This window comes from Astyanax mexicanus, chromosome 1, assembly GCF_023375975.1.
Source record: "Astyanax mexicanus isolate ESR-SI-001 chromosome 1, AstMex3_surface, whole genome shotgun sequence".
NCBI lineage: Eukaryota > Metazoa > Chordata > Actinopteri > Characiformes > Acestrorhamphidae > Astyanax > Astyanax mexicanus.
In genome coordinates this window covers 71,663,603-71,676,104 of record NC_064408.1, presented here as the reverse complement: position 1 = coordinate 71,676,104, position 12,502 = coordinate 71,663,603, and positions in this window count along the sequence as shown.

Genomic DNA, 12,502 nt, shown 5'->3' with positions numbered 1-12,502 from the left:
ACTTCACATGTAGATGTAATTCTCCATTAAAGAGAGAATAAAAAGTTAAAAATACATATATAATATTTATTTAATATATTTCACACATTGTGTGCATTTATTTCTTTGCTGAATTTCCATAAACTGTACCATTTTTGCAGTTTCAATAAATTAATTAGTTAAATGTAAAATCTACTTTTTTGTAAATAGTATAGATATTTGTGAGGAACGCATATAAGTACAGTACAGTACAGTTCTTTTTCACAATACCATACGCAAATAAGCTTATAACACGCAGGGGCTATTAATTTAACAGAGCACAAGGCAAATAGATTGCTGATGAAGCAATGTCAGTATCAGCCTTTATGTATAAGAGCTATTATTCCCTCACCGCCTAACCACACTTCAGCATTACTGAATGATGAAGTGCAAGACATGTACTAAAAACATTAAAACCACTGATGCTAGCATGTCCACTACAAGAGAAACTACCAAAAGAGGAAAACATGATGTAATAAATTGCCATGAATATAAGCCATTGTAAATGTCAAATGCCACTCACCCGACCACCCAGACATCGTAGATCATTTCAATGTTCTAGCAGGAGAATCAGAGCAGAGGTACGTGAGCTCGGCCTTATTGACCACACACACAAGCGTGATCATAAAAGTAGGGAAAATATTAAAGGGAATGAAATAATACATTTCTTTGAAAGGTTAGTAATAACAGAGGTTCCTTTGAAATGGACACTGTATCTGGAGTCCGGAACCCTCCAACGTTTGCTCTAACACTTCCAAAGCAAGCAATCCAAGAATATCGGTTCCCAACTGGACCGTTTTCCAGCTAAAGCGCCACCCAATAACACTAACAATGACACGAGTGCAAACTGATGTGAGAGGAAGTGGTGCTCAGGTTTTAGAGTGCTATCATGTGCTGCTCTCTTGCTCACAGTGGCCATAATGTCATATGTCAAAATGTGGATTTATTCTTCTGTACTAACATTAAGTTAGTCAATAAATGAATAAGTTTGTAAGAAGGTATGTCAGCCAGTAGTTTACATGTAAAAACCTATTCAATAAATACAAATGAACATGAATACATTCAAATGTGAGAATAATTAAAAATGTATAAAGTTGGTGATATGCTACTTAGAAACAACTGAATCGCAGTTAGCAGAACATAGGTTTGGTTGGAAAATGGTTAAGATATTACACAAATATATAAGGGTTTGTGATGCTAAATAAAATGCATAGTATAATAATATTTTAAGACACTTTTCACACATATCACAATATATTTGTTTTTGGAAAAGTAAAAAAATATATATAGTGAAACTCTAAGGTGATCATAAAGCACTACACAAGATTTAGTTTTATATGGCCAACTATGCACTCTGTGTAATAAAACATGCACATCGTTAAATGTTTTAAACCAGCATTACACAAGCATTTATATATAATTTGCGCCTGAGCGATACAGAACCATTACTGAAAGGTAGAGAAGCATGTGGACTGTGGCGATAGGGTATTATTACAAGATTGTACATAAATTTAACAAATACTGTTGGTTAATGTCAGTATCCAATATATGGTAAAAGAGCATGTAATAATCATTTATAATAATAATAATAACAATAATAATAATATATTTTACATTGTCTACACACTTACATATAAAATCAAATGCTTTGTTTACTGAAGGCAGGGACTCACCCTATTAAACTTAAAGGGGCAAACTAAGATTGTGCAGAGTACTGTCTGCTTCTTCAGCCCTCTAATTTCCCCTTACTCTGACACAGAGTTAAGGGTAAAGCTAACATGGAAAATTCCCTCATACACATATTTTTAGTACAGTTTAGTACTTGCATGCCTACATTAAAACACAAACTTGAGCCAACATGTCTTTTGAAATGTCAAAATCAGGAAAAATACACCTATTTGTAGTTCGAATTAGGTCTGGTCTAAATGAAAACATTTGAGGAGGAAAGAAACACTTCCAAGGTGTTTTATGTCTGCCATATGGTCATTTGCTCTGGGTCAGTCGTTTAAGGAACAGTCAATAAATAGTATGGCAAATATGTGTTTTGGTCCCGAACCCAAGGCTCTTTGCCTTCGACCAAATGGGCATCGTAATAAATCAAAGGCAGAAAAAAGGTCACCCCGACTTATCCCTATCCATCAAGTCGTTTTTTTGCAGAAGTTGGTGTTTATAATGTTTATAAAATAAATCGTAATGCCATCCAGACTAATTAAAGTCCCTATGAATTTCAGCACTGGCTAATCCAAAATCCATTCATCCAGTCATGCGTGATTATCTTCAGGGGTTAGTCCAACAGCAAACACCGCTCTCGGCAGGCCGCCTTCCTTACCCCAAGTCCAACACTAGCTGACCGGGTGTCATGGTTACTGTTGAATCACGACCTCTCCGGGTGATAAAACAGTCCGTAAGTGTCTGAACTGGATTGAACAGACCACCAGAACGGTGGATTGTTGGCACCAGCCAGCCTCTTTGGTGTGCCCATTAAATCATCCTCCCCTATTCCCATCTCAATATAGCAGCAGGGTAAATATTTAAGTAATACATACTGAAGGCACAGTTCTGGGCCCAGGCCAAAATCACCACTACAGGCAAAAATGAGTGAAAAGGAGGCATTCACAAGCCACCGATCACCACAAATTCAGCATCTGTGTCCCTAAAGTGCAGAGCTGGTTTGTAGCTGGACCTAAAGCTAACTATTAAGAGGAACATATTTAGCCTTCCACAACGTGCAGGCTCTTATTCATTGTGAGGAATGGACTCTGGCGCCCTAAGTTCAAGCCTGCCATCATTTAAAGGTGGTAATGTGCAAAGACATTTGAGGAAATCACAGCCCAGAGCCTTAGTCTCGTGCTAATTGTGTGTTAGATGGATTATTTTAAGTCCTCCTTGTATTAAAAAAAAGAAATGAGGAGAGAGATTTAAAGGTACGACAATTCTGACACCACACTAGTTCTTCAATGAAGAAAAGTAGATATCAAAACAACATCTAAGCTGCGCTCTGGAGGAAAAAACATCCCTCTTAGTGGCGACTCAGATATTTGGCACAATGTTTGCTATGTCTCTTGCACAATGCTTCTGGGGTTAACCATGAATCACAGTGACAGTGCTGGCTTTTTTTCTGCACAGAGCACTTTAACATAAATACGTGTGGAGTTTTAGTCCTAATTCAATCTAATATGACAAGCAACAGTGTGCTCATCGAGTATTCTTCATTCTTCCAGGCTCAGACATCACATAAGCACATACCAGCTAGCTGTCTCAGGAAGGTATTTACACTATTAGCAGAACATAGAGGAGGAGATGCCTTTACAGCTGAAACTTAAACCTGTAATCATAACGTCTGGCTGTCCTGAGGCACAAAGAGAGTTTTATAGCGTAACAAGTCTGTAATTTTTACACTGCATTACTAAAACCATTTTGTCTAGATAATGGCTTATTCATTATTATTATTATTATTATTATTATTATTAGTAGTAGTAGTAGTAGTAGTCACAGTGGTAGTAGTAGTCTATTGGAAAATCAGTCTATTGAAATAAAGTAAATAGATTAAATGTGCAACTCAATAAATTCAGCCATGCAGATTTTGTGTCATCAATTTATTAACGACCTCTGACAGTAACAATGTGAACAGTAAAACACTAAAATATATGCATACAAGCATGCAGATACATCAACCATCAGAATAGAGAAAAATTTGATTTTTTTAATGATTGCTGATATTTTTAGAATATAATAATTTCTTCTGGGATTTTTACACAAAATATAGTTAATACAGTTATGCATTCTAAATGATTCACTGATAAAATAGCTCAGCAGAGATTGCTCTGAGCTGACAAAAATGATATAGTAACTCAAATAACCATTCTACAAAATTAAAGTAAACTGTCAGCCAAGAACAGAAAGCTGAGGCAGCAGTGGAAACAGAGTCACCAAAACTGGAAAGTTAAAAAAAAAAACACACAAAGGAAAGAAAAACATAGCCTGGCCTGAGTATTTTTGTTGAGGCACAGACATGCTAGCAGACAAGGCCCTAACCAGAACTAATACAGTGTTCGGAATAAAGTTCTTGGTGAGTGTTACACTTATATCTACATAAGAAACTACATACACAGCAAATTCTACATACGCAGTAAAAAGAAAGAAGGTTTTTAAAAAAGAAGTTAAGATTAAGTTCAGGCAAAAGAAAAACAGGTGGTCGGTCCAGGTTGATTCTTTTCAATGTTCTATTCATCACACATCACCAAACAGTGGTTTGGTCTGATTCAGTTTGAGATATGAGGTACGTAATGTTTTCTGATTTCACATGTTTGATGAGCAGTACAATTAATACTCAGTTTTCCTGTGGAAAATGCTTGGAAATGAATAACGAGACTATTAACTCAACAAAATGCATTTTTCCCCTATAAAAGTTTTTTGGAATAAATCAAATCAAATATTATAGTTTGTTTTAATTGCTTAAAAGTTTAGCCTTTTGGTCATATGGAACCACCAATCTGTAACAAATGGGGACAGAAAAAACTGCAAGCAAGAAAAGCAATTATACTTTATTAACAGTTAAATAACCATTTTAGATCCCCTTTCATCTTTTATAATTTATTTGTTTGTTGAACAGAAATAAATAAATAAATAGAAATTTGATGGTATAGTAACTGCCTCTCATCTTTACACTTGATGTTGGAAACATTGCTATGAGGACTGGATTGCGTTCAGCCACAAGCTTATCAAGTGCATTCCCACACACACACACACACACACAGAAATGACACTGATAATGAGCTGTTGTTCACACGCTTTTTAGATGATAAGACATATTTGATAATAAATGGTAAGTATACAATACTTTAATATTACCTGACACTATTTCCAAGTTTCTGTCATAGATCACTGCAGGGCAGAACATTGTGCAAGTCTGAGCACATCACGCCAGTCTTTCTGCAAATCTCTCTGTCTCTGCCTTGTGAAATCGTCTATCCCTGGAGTACAAATACATTCCTTCTCCTTAATTGCTCTTTGCTAATTCACAGAAGATGCATAGTTTTGTAGTGCCTCATAAGCAGTGTCTGCATCAGACAACAACCCCTGAAACTCTCTCATACCTCCACGAATCACACAGAGCTACTCTGTAATAGTTCTAGTGTAGACTAGATACAGGCCAAAGACACCCAGAAACTCCTGTTTCATAGTTCCTCACTCCTTTAGAAATGTTCTTTAAGGGGTTCATATTCAGGTTTTTAAGGTTCTGCTTGAAGCTACTGAAACATGGTCAATTTAAATAAATTAACTTCAAAATAATTAATTAGCTTCAAGGTAGCATAGAACACTTATAATAAAGTGTAGAAGTTGAGGTATAATTTGTAGAAGACTGACGTGGCACTTTTCTGGCACTTGTGTTGTGATGAGTAGTTTATATCCCAGTTTTTGATTAAAAGTTTATTGCCAATCATTGACAGTCAATGATTTATGAGACCTGAAATTCTATAAAAACATAGATACCAGTAATCATCAGTAAATCTCCTGGATAAAATATATAAACATTTTCTCGTTGTAAGTGCGCAGAACATGAAAAAGAATAGTTTTTTGTTATTATCATTAAAAAATAATCATAATCATTGGTTAGAATGAAAGGAGGAGGAGCTTCAAAATGTTATATTTCATAACAACAAATTTATCAGTGTTCTCAAGTCTCACGCTTTGAGCATGTGACACACGCACCTCAGCGAGTTCACACGCTCACACGCCACACATGGTATTTCTCACGCTTGCCAATCCATCGGCTGTATATTATAATGTACTCTCGTTGAGCCAATCAGAATATAGATCGCTCTGTTGTTAGGCAGACCTAGTCAAAGAGGGTGGAGTTTCAGCCAAAGTGTCAGTGTGCGCGAAGAACTGTCCGATTCGAAAGTTCTGAAACACAAGACGGTGAACAAGACCAACCCCCCACCCTTTTAACAACTGAAGAAGAACTGTGCGCGCACCCCCCCAATCTCACTCCCACCAAACTTCAAAAGTTGAGAGCCCTGAATTTATATAATACAACAATTTATTTGTACTTTTTTTTACTAATAGTAGTAATAATAAATAGCTGTGTTAACTGTCATTATTAACACTTATATCACTTATATTGTAATGACTAATCATACAATCATCATAAGTCAATCATACAATCTGCCAAACAGTTCTGACAAAAAGCTCTGCATTTAGCAGTGTGAGAGAGTCTCAGTCAGTAATACAGTGGCCGTGTTTTCCAATAAGCTTTCACTCAGCAGCTTTGCTCCATTGTTTGGGCCACCGTGATGCCAAGTCAGTTAGAATGTTTATTTCCACACATGTTCCATAACTGAAGTACATTACATAAACAGCAGACTACAGGCTGAACTCTTCACTTATATTACTGGAAGTTATTTAAGAAATGCAATAGCTGAACTTTGGTGTTTTCTGACATTCCTGGGACGAATCCAAGCAATATAAGATCCATACCCTCATCCATCTTTCTAAAGTTACGCACTGCAGCAGAGCAATAGGCTCTTTTAAATAGAGTCAGAACTTACTGTTTTCATCCCCGTAGCATTATGGGTATCATTGTATTACGGCGACTTGAAATGGGAGTCATCTTGCTCCCCTTGTAACATCATGTGAGGGTGCCAATTAACTGTCATACAAGCCCTGCCAAAAGACATTTTAAATAGACAGAGCCCTTTTTGTTTGTCCGATTGTTCTCTCTGCAGCGTAGATCACAGCTTCTTAAAAATTCAGCTCTTGAGTAATTCACACACTTTTGTTTGTCCTTTCTTTCAAATGCTGTCATTCAATAGGAATATTGTGTGAATATGGTCAGACTGAGGGTGTTTGTTTACCTGTGGACCTGGCTGAAGTACACTTAAAACATTTTTATCTTGAAACTTGGTACCAGGGTTGCCTAAAATGTTCAACTTATAACATCATAACTTGAAATGTACTGTTGCACAGACATTTGTTAAAGTTTTTGCCCATTCAACTTAATACAAATAGTAATTTAGATCTTTTTACATTTTATTTTTTTTTACAATATATGTTTTTTTTATTTTAAGTGCTTTTAATGAGCTTCTAGCATGCTCAGCTACTGATTCTGATTCTGTAATGGCAAATAAAAAGAACTTCTCAAATACTGATCACTGACAAAAAACAGAATAAACCTGACTAGAAATCAGTATTGCGTAGGTCCTCCTTTGACTGTCATGGCTGCCTCACACCACTTTATAACATCTTTTTCATAACAATGATCTAAAATGGTCTAAATGAATTGCTTCCCACACATTCTTCACTGCTGTCCACAGACCTATTGTGGTTGGATTTTTCTTTCCCACACATTTTACAACACGGTCCCACAAGTTCTCAGTGGTGCTTAAGTCTCGTGATTGCACGGCCATGACATCACCTGAACTTCCTCACTCACTCCATCACTTGTTGAGCTGTATGTGGTCTCGTGCATCGTGTCTTGATGGAATATTAGGTCTTTTCTCAGTTAAACACAAAGATTGATCTTTTTAAACACGTCCGAATGAGCTGCTAATTATAGTATAGTCAGCATACAATCTGTGCAGACCTACATCTGAGCGCTTTATTTTGACAGACAGTGTTGTGTGAGTGTCATTATTGTAAAATTGCAGCCAGTGACACAAGCCCAAAAAAATACAATCATTCATGCCTGTTACATCTTTTGTAATCCTGAATGCACATTGCAAAGTAATGCACAGTTATATTGTTATCCAATTTATATTATTCTTTTTTTTCTGCCACATAGTTCCATCTCCAGATTATTTGGTCGGATTGTGTGATGCATGCTTGCACACAGTTTTTTAATCACACACAATTTTCATATAAACTTCACTAAGATCAGATTTTTTTCTTCTTTAAATGAATATGGTGCAAAAATGCACTTCTATTTACTGTACTTCCATTCAACTGATACACACCATTTCACATTCACAGATAGAAAACACAGTAGCCCACATTTAACTGGCCAGTAAAGACCTGCATCTTCTGGACATCCAGTGGACATATGTTTCTACATCTTACAATTCAACACAATTGAAGGCATTTAATTTAATGCAAAACATTTATTTTTACTTTGGAACCCAAACTCTTTTTTGTCCTTTAGTCTTTGCTTAGATATCCACCTCAGGGAAGGTTTTTAACTTAATGCTAAGAATGGAAGCTAATTAGGTAAACTAAAAGTAATCAGAGGCAAGATACATAGTCCCTAAACGCTATATACCAGCAGTGTAAAGCTCAGCATGATCTGTTTGTTTTTTGTTTTGTTTGTTTGTTTGTTTCAAATAGTAATAAATAAAGTTTGGTCTGGTGATGATGTGTCTTCCTTCAGTTCTGCATATGACCAAAAAATCACTGATGGCAATCATGGAAGTGCTGCTCCTTACATTAAGTCAAGCAGAAGAAATGGGAAATACTGCCCTTACTCTAGTGGCGTGTCCTGTATTTCAGCTTTTCTCTTTTACTCACTAAAAACATTTTTCTAGAGAATGTGATGTTAGGACTAAATGCTGAAGAAGATGAGGTAGTTATGAGTGACTATAGGCTCTACTGATAGCGAGGACAAGTTAAGTTTGTGTGCTCCTCTTTGAATAGTTAGTTATTCACTGCTTTGTTGATGTTCAGTCAAAAGTCACAATGCATGTTTATACGGATTTCTACCCAGTTTGAAAAGATTTGTGCTCTGCCAGCTCTGTCTGTTATTTAGTTATTCATTGTGAGAAATCTGAGATAGTGGACTGAAATGCCCTCTGTTTTCTGTATGATGCCATTTGGGAAGCAGTGTAGTTCACATTTGATTTTAAACTGGAGCAGATCACTGGGTTCCAGAAAACAGGCTTGAGAATCACTGTCATAAATCAAGATTTGTCTTTTTAGAAAGAGTTTTGCCAGAGTATTAAGAACCTCAACATAAGGTAAAGGTTCTTTCTAGTACCAAACATTCAAGACAAGGCAAAAAAATCAATTGCAAGAAACAGTGCCACTCACTCTTAAGGGTGGGCATGAAGCAGACATAAAACCGTGAAGAAATAAATGTATGAAGAACCACAGTCCTCCAGTGAAAAAAATGACCGCACGGTAAAGGATTGTATGCTGAGCAAACACTTGTTCATGCAGTATATGACCCTTTGCTCTCAAGCAACTAATTAAAGCTGTGATGGGAAAACCTTGGAAATCATCGCTCAGTTCCCGAGGGGCTCTGGTGTTTTGAACTGCTGTGTAGGTAGACTTGTGTTTACCCTGGATGGGATCCTTGATTAAAATGGCAGAAAGGAGAGTTTGCAGTGGTTGGCCACCAAACTAAAATATCTTCTTAAGCAAAATAATGTCATTGCAATATGCCTCGATGTTCTGTCTTTAAAAATTTTGATTTAATTTCTACTGCGAGTTATTTTTAATGTGTGTTGTGCTTGAAAGCGTGCCACTCGATATTAAACATTTCCCCCCTCAGCCTATTCTGAGGGCGATTTTATTTTCCTTCCAAGCTGCAACTCCAAAAACAGTCGAGCAGACACCACAAGAAAGGCCCTCGAGGTCACTGGAAGATGTAGACTCACCATTGGACAGCAAAAGAAAAATATCTACTTTCATTCAAATTATACCTTACAGACCATACCGAACAATTCACGTCGAATATAAACATCCTTGTGGAAATATTACCTCACATCTTGAGTTTCGCCTGCCCTGGATATGCCTTGGACTCCGCAGAGGTGAACTCCACACACTTTTCTGCAAGTTCTACTCTCCTTAAAACACTCCGTATCCCCCGCCTTCAGCTCGGCTGTTTGTCGTTGCAGTTAGTGTGCAGTCGGCCAACAGAAACTGATTACAAGTGGTGTTTGTTTCCTATGAAAGCATGTTAATTCAGAGGCCGCCACAGTGTAAACTTGCCTGGCGTTTTACAGATGTAGCCTGTTAAAATAAATCACTGTACCTGCCTGTTCGTCTCTCCACGTCCGCCTTAATTCTATGCCAAGCTGGACTTAATGCTGAAGGTATATATTTATTCATAGGATATGCAACACATAAAAATAAGATGCTAAGATGAAGAACAACCTTCAGAATTCTGGAACTTATATACACATAATACTAATTAAGATTTAAGCTCTTTATATTGTTAGAACTTCATGTAAAAAACTTTATTTGCAACATTATCCACATAGATACAGTACCAGACAAAAGTTTAGACACTCCTCATTCATTTTTGTTTTCTTTCTTTTATGATTTTTTTTACATTATAAATGTAATACTGAAGACATTAAAGCTAAACAAGAACATGAGGAATTATTTTGAAAACATATAGTGTTAAACAAACTATACTTTTATACTTTACATTCTTCTAAGTAGCACATTTATATTTGAGGACAGATCTGCACAGTCTGGGTATTTTATTCTCAGTGTGTTTATGAGGGAGAGTCACCTGGAATAGTTTTCTCAGCGTCTTGAAGGAGTTTCTGGAGGTGCTGAACAATAGTTGCTGCTTTTTCTTTACGCTGTGAAGCTCCAGCTCGTCTCAAATTACCATCTTAGTTGATCAGGTTCAGGTCAGAGACTTGTGGAGGAGAAACAATTTTTGTTTAATATGTAACTCAATATGCTTCCCTTAATTGTTTCTATGTCTTTAATATTAATCTACAATAAGGAACACAAATTAAAACATTGAATGAGAAGGTGTGTCCAAACGGTTGACTGGTACTGTATATTTAGAATATATTCATTTACAATGTATTTTGGTAGAATACTTTTATTACAATTTCATATTGGGATTAAGCATCGCTCATTATCTAGCCAACACCATTCCAACAGTGAAGCATGGTGGTGGCAGCATCACGCTGTGGGGTGTTTTGGTGTTTTTCATTGGCTGGAACAGGAATACAGGGAGAATAATACATATATTCTTAATAAATTTTTTCTTTGCAAACCATATAGAATCAGACCCAAAAAGAATGGAAGCTGCAAAAGAGAAACAAAACGATGCAAATCAAAAATGGTTGACTTGGCACTAAGCCCATGCTCCTGCTTCTGCTTTTAACCTGGAGTATTCATCCCTCCCATAGAATCACAGGCTCATAGGAACCTTCAAAGTGATCATAACAAACCAAATATTCAAATTCATATGAAATGTTTATGATGTGGGTGTAGCGCAGGTTTTCAAAACACACACATGCACACACACGGGGGTTCCTAATGATTTTTTCTCTCCAGGGCTCACAAGACTCGTCTTGATGTTAATTACAGATCTTCATGTTACTGATTACTGATATAATTTACTGCAGACAGTAATGACTGCTGAAGATAAGGAAGCCAACAGACATCCTCACTCAACCTGTGTGTTTGAAGAAAGAGATCAAAATAATCAACAAGATCTCATGATCTCGTATTCAGATGAAAGGACATGATCACTCTAAGGAGACATATCATGAAAATAATTTTTCAGTACTAGTGCACATACACCTATTAATCCTCAAACTGTGAAATAAAACCTAAACAGTTTGTTTTATTTTAATGTAATCATGAAAAAAAACATGTTGTGTGTGCACCTCTTTTAAAAACAATGGTTTTAAATGTTTAGAGGGTTGTTTGGCATGGTGTGTCTGGTGTGCAAATGGTTTACATTTGACTCCCTACGTCAAGACCTGCTCATTAAAAGTGTACCACCAGTTCTGAGCATATTCATCCATAAACTGAGAATGAACTATGTAGCTAACTCTGTTAGCACTTAGCTTCGGGATTTGCTCTATTGTGGGCTGCACAGACCATCACAGATTGCTACACTGTCCCCAAACTTCAAAGAACAGAAGAGAGTGCAGAACATTTAGGCCCAAACCCATTTCACCCCAAGGCTCTGCTACCACTTACCCCTACCTCCTGATTCTTGTTAGGTTGGAGGGACAGGAGGATGGGACAGGGCTTGTTAGCCTTTCATACAGAGATTTTTCAGAGGCACACTTCAAACCGAGGGGTATAAGAGAATCAAATGCCATGTGGCTTTGACGGATGAATTACGTTACAAATCTGCAGAGGGTAAATGTTTTATTGTTTAAAATAAATGTAGCACAATACAAATGCTAGATCTGCAATTATTTGCTCATTTATCAATTTATCATGCTTACAACTGAGGTGATATATTGCTCTATTTTTTTTAACAAATTGCAAAGTTCACTATAAAGTAAATATGAGATGGTTTCAGACACAGCTTTTGTCTTAGCATCAGCAATTGTTTTTCTTATCTTCCATTTAAAGCTGTATGCCTATCCCATCCTCTCTACTAAGACAAGCAATGAGAGCAGCAGTCATTGTTCTACAAAATATACAAATAACATTAAAATCAGCTGTTTTCTTAAAATAATAAAATACTCTAAAACAAAGTACTACTGGTTGTTTATTGTTTACAATTTAGGGAACCATAATAAATTGCGAATAAATGTAAAACAGACCCCTCTGATGAATT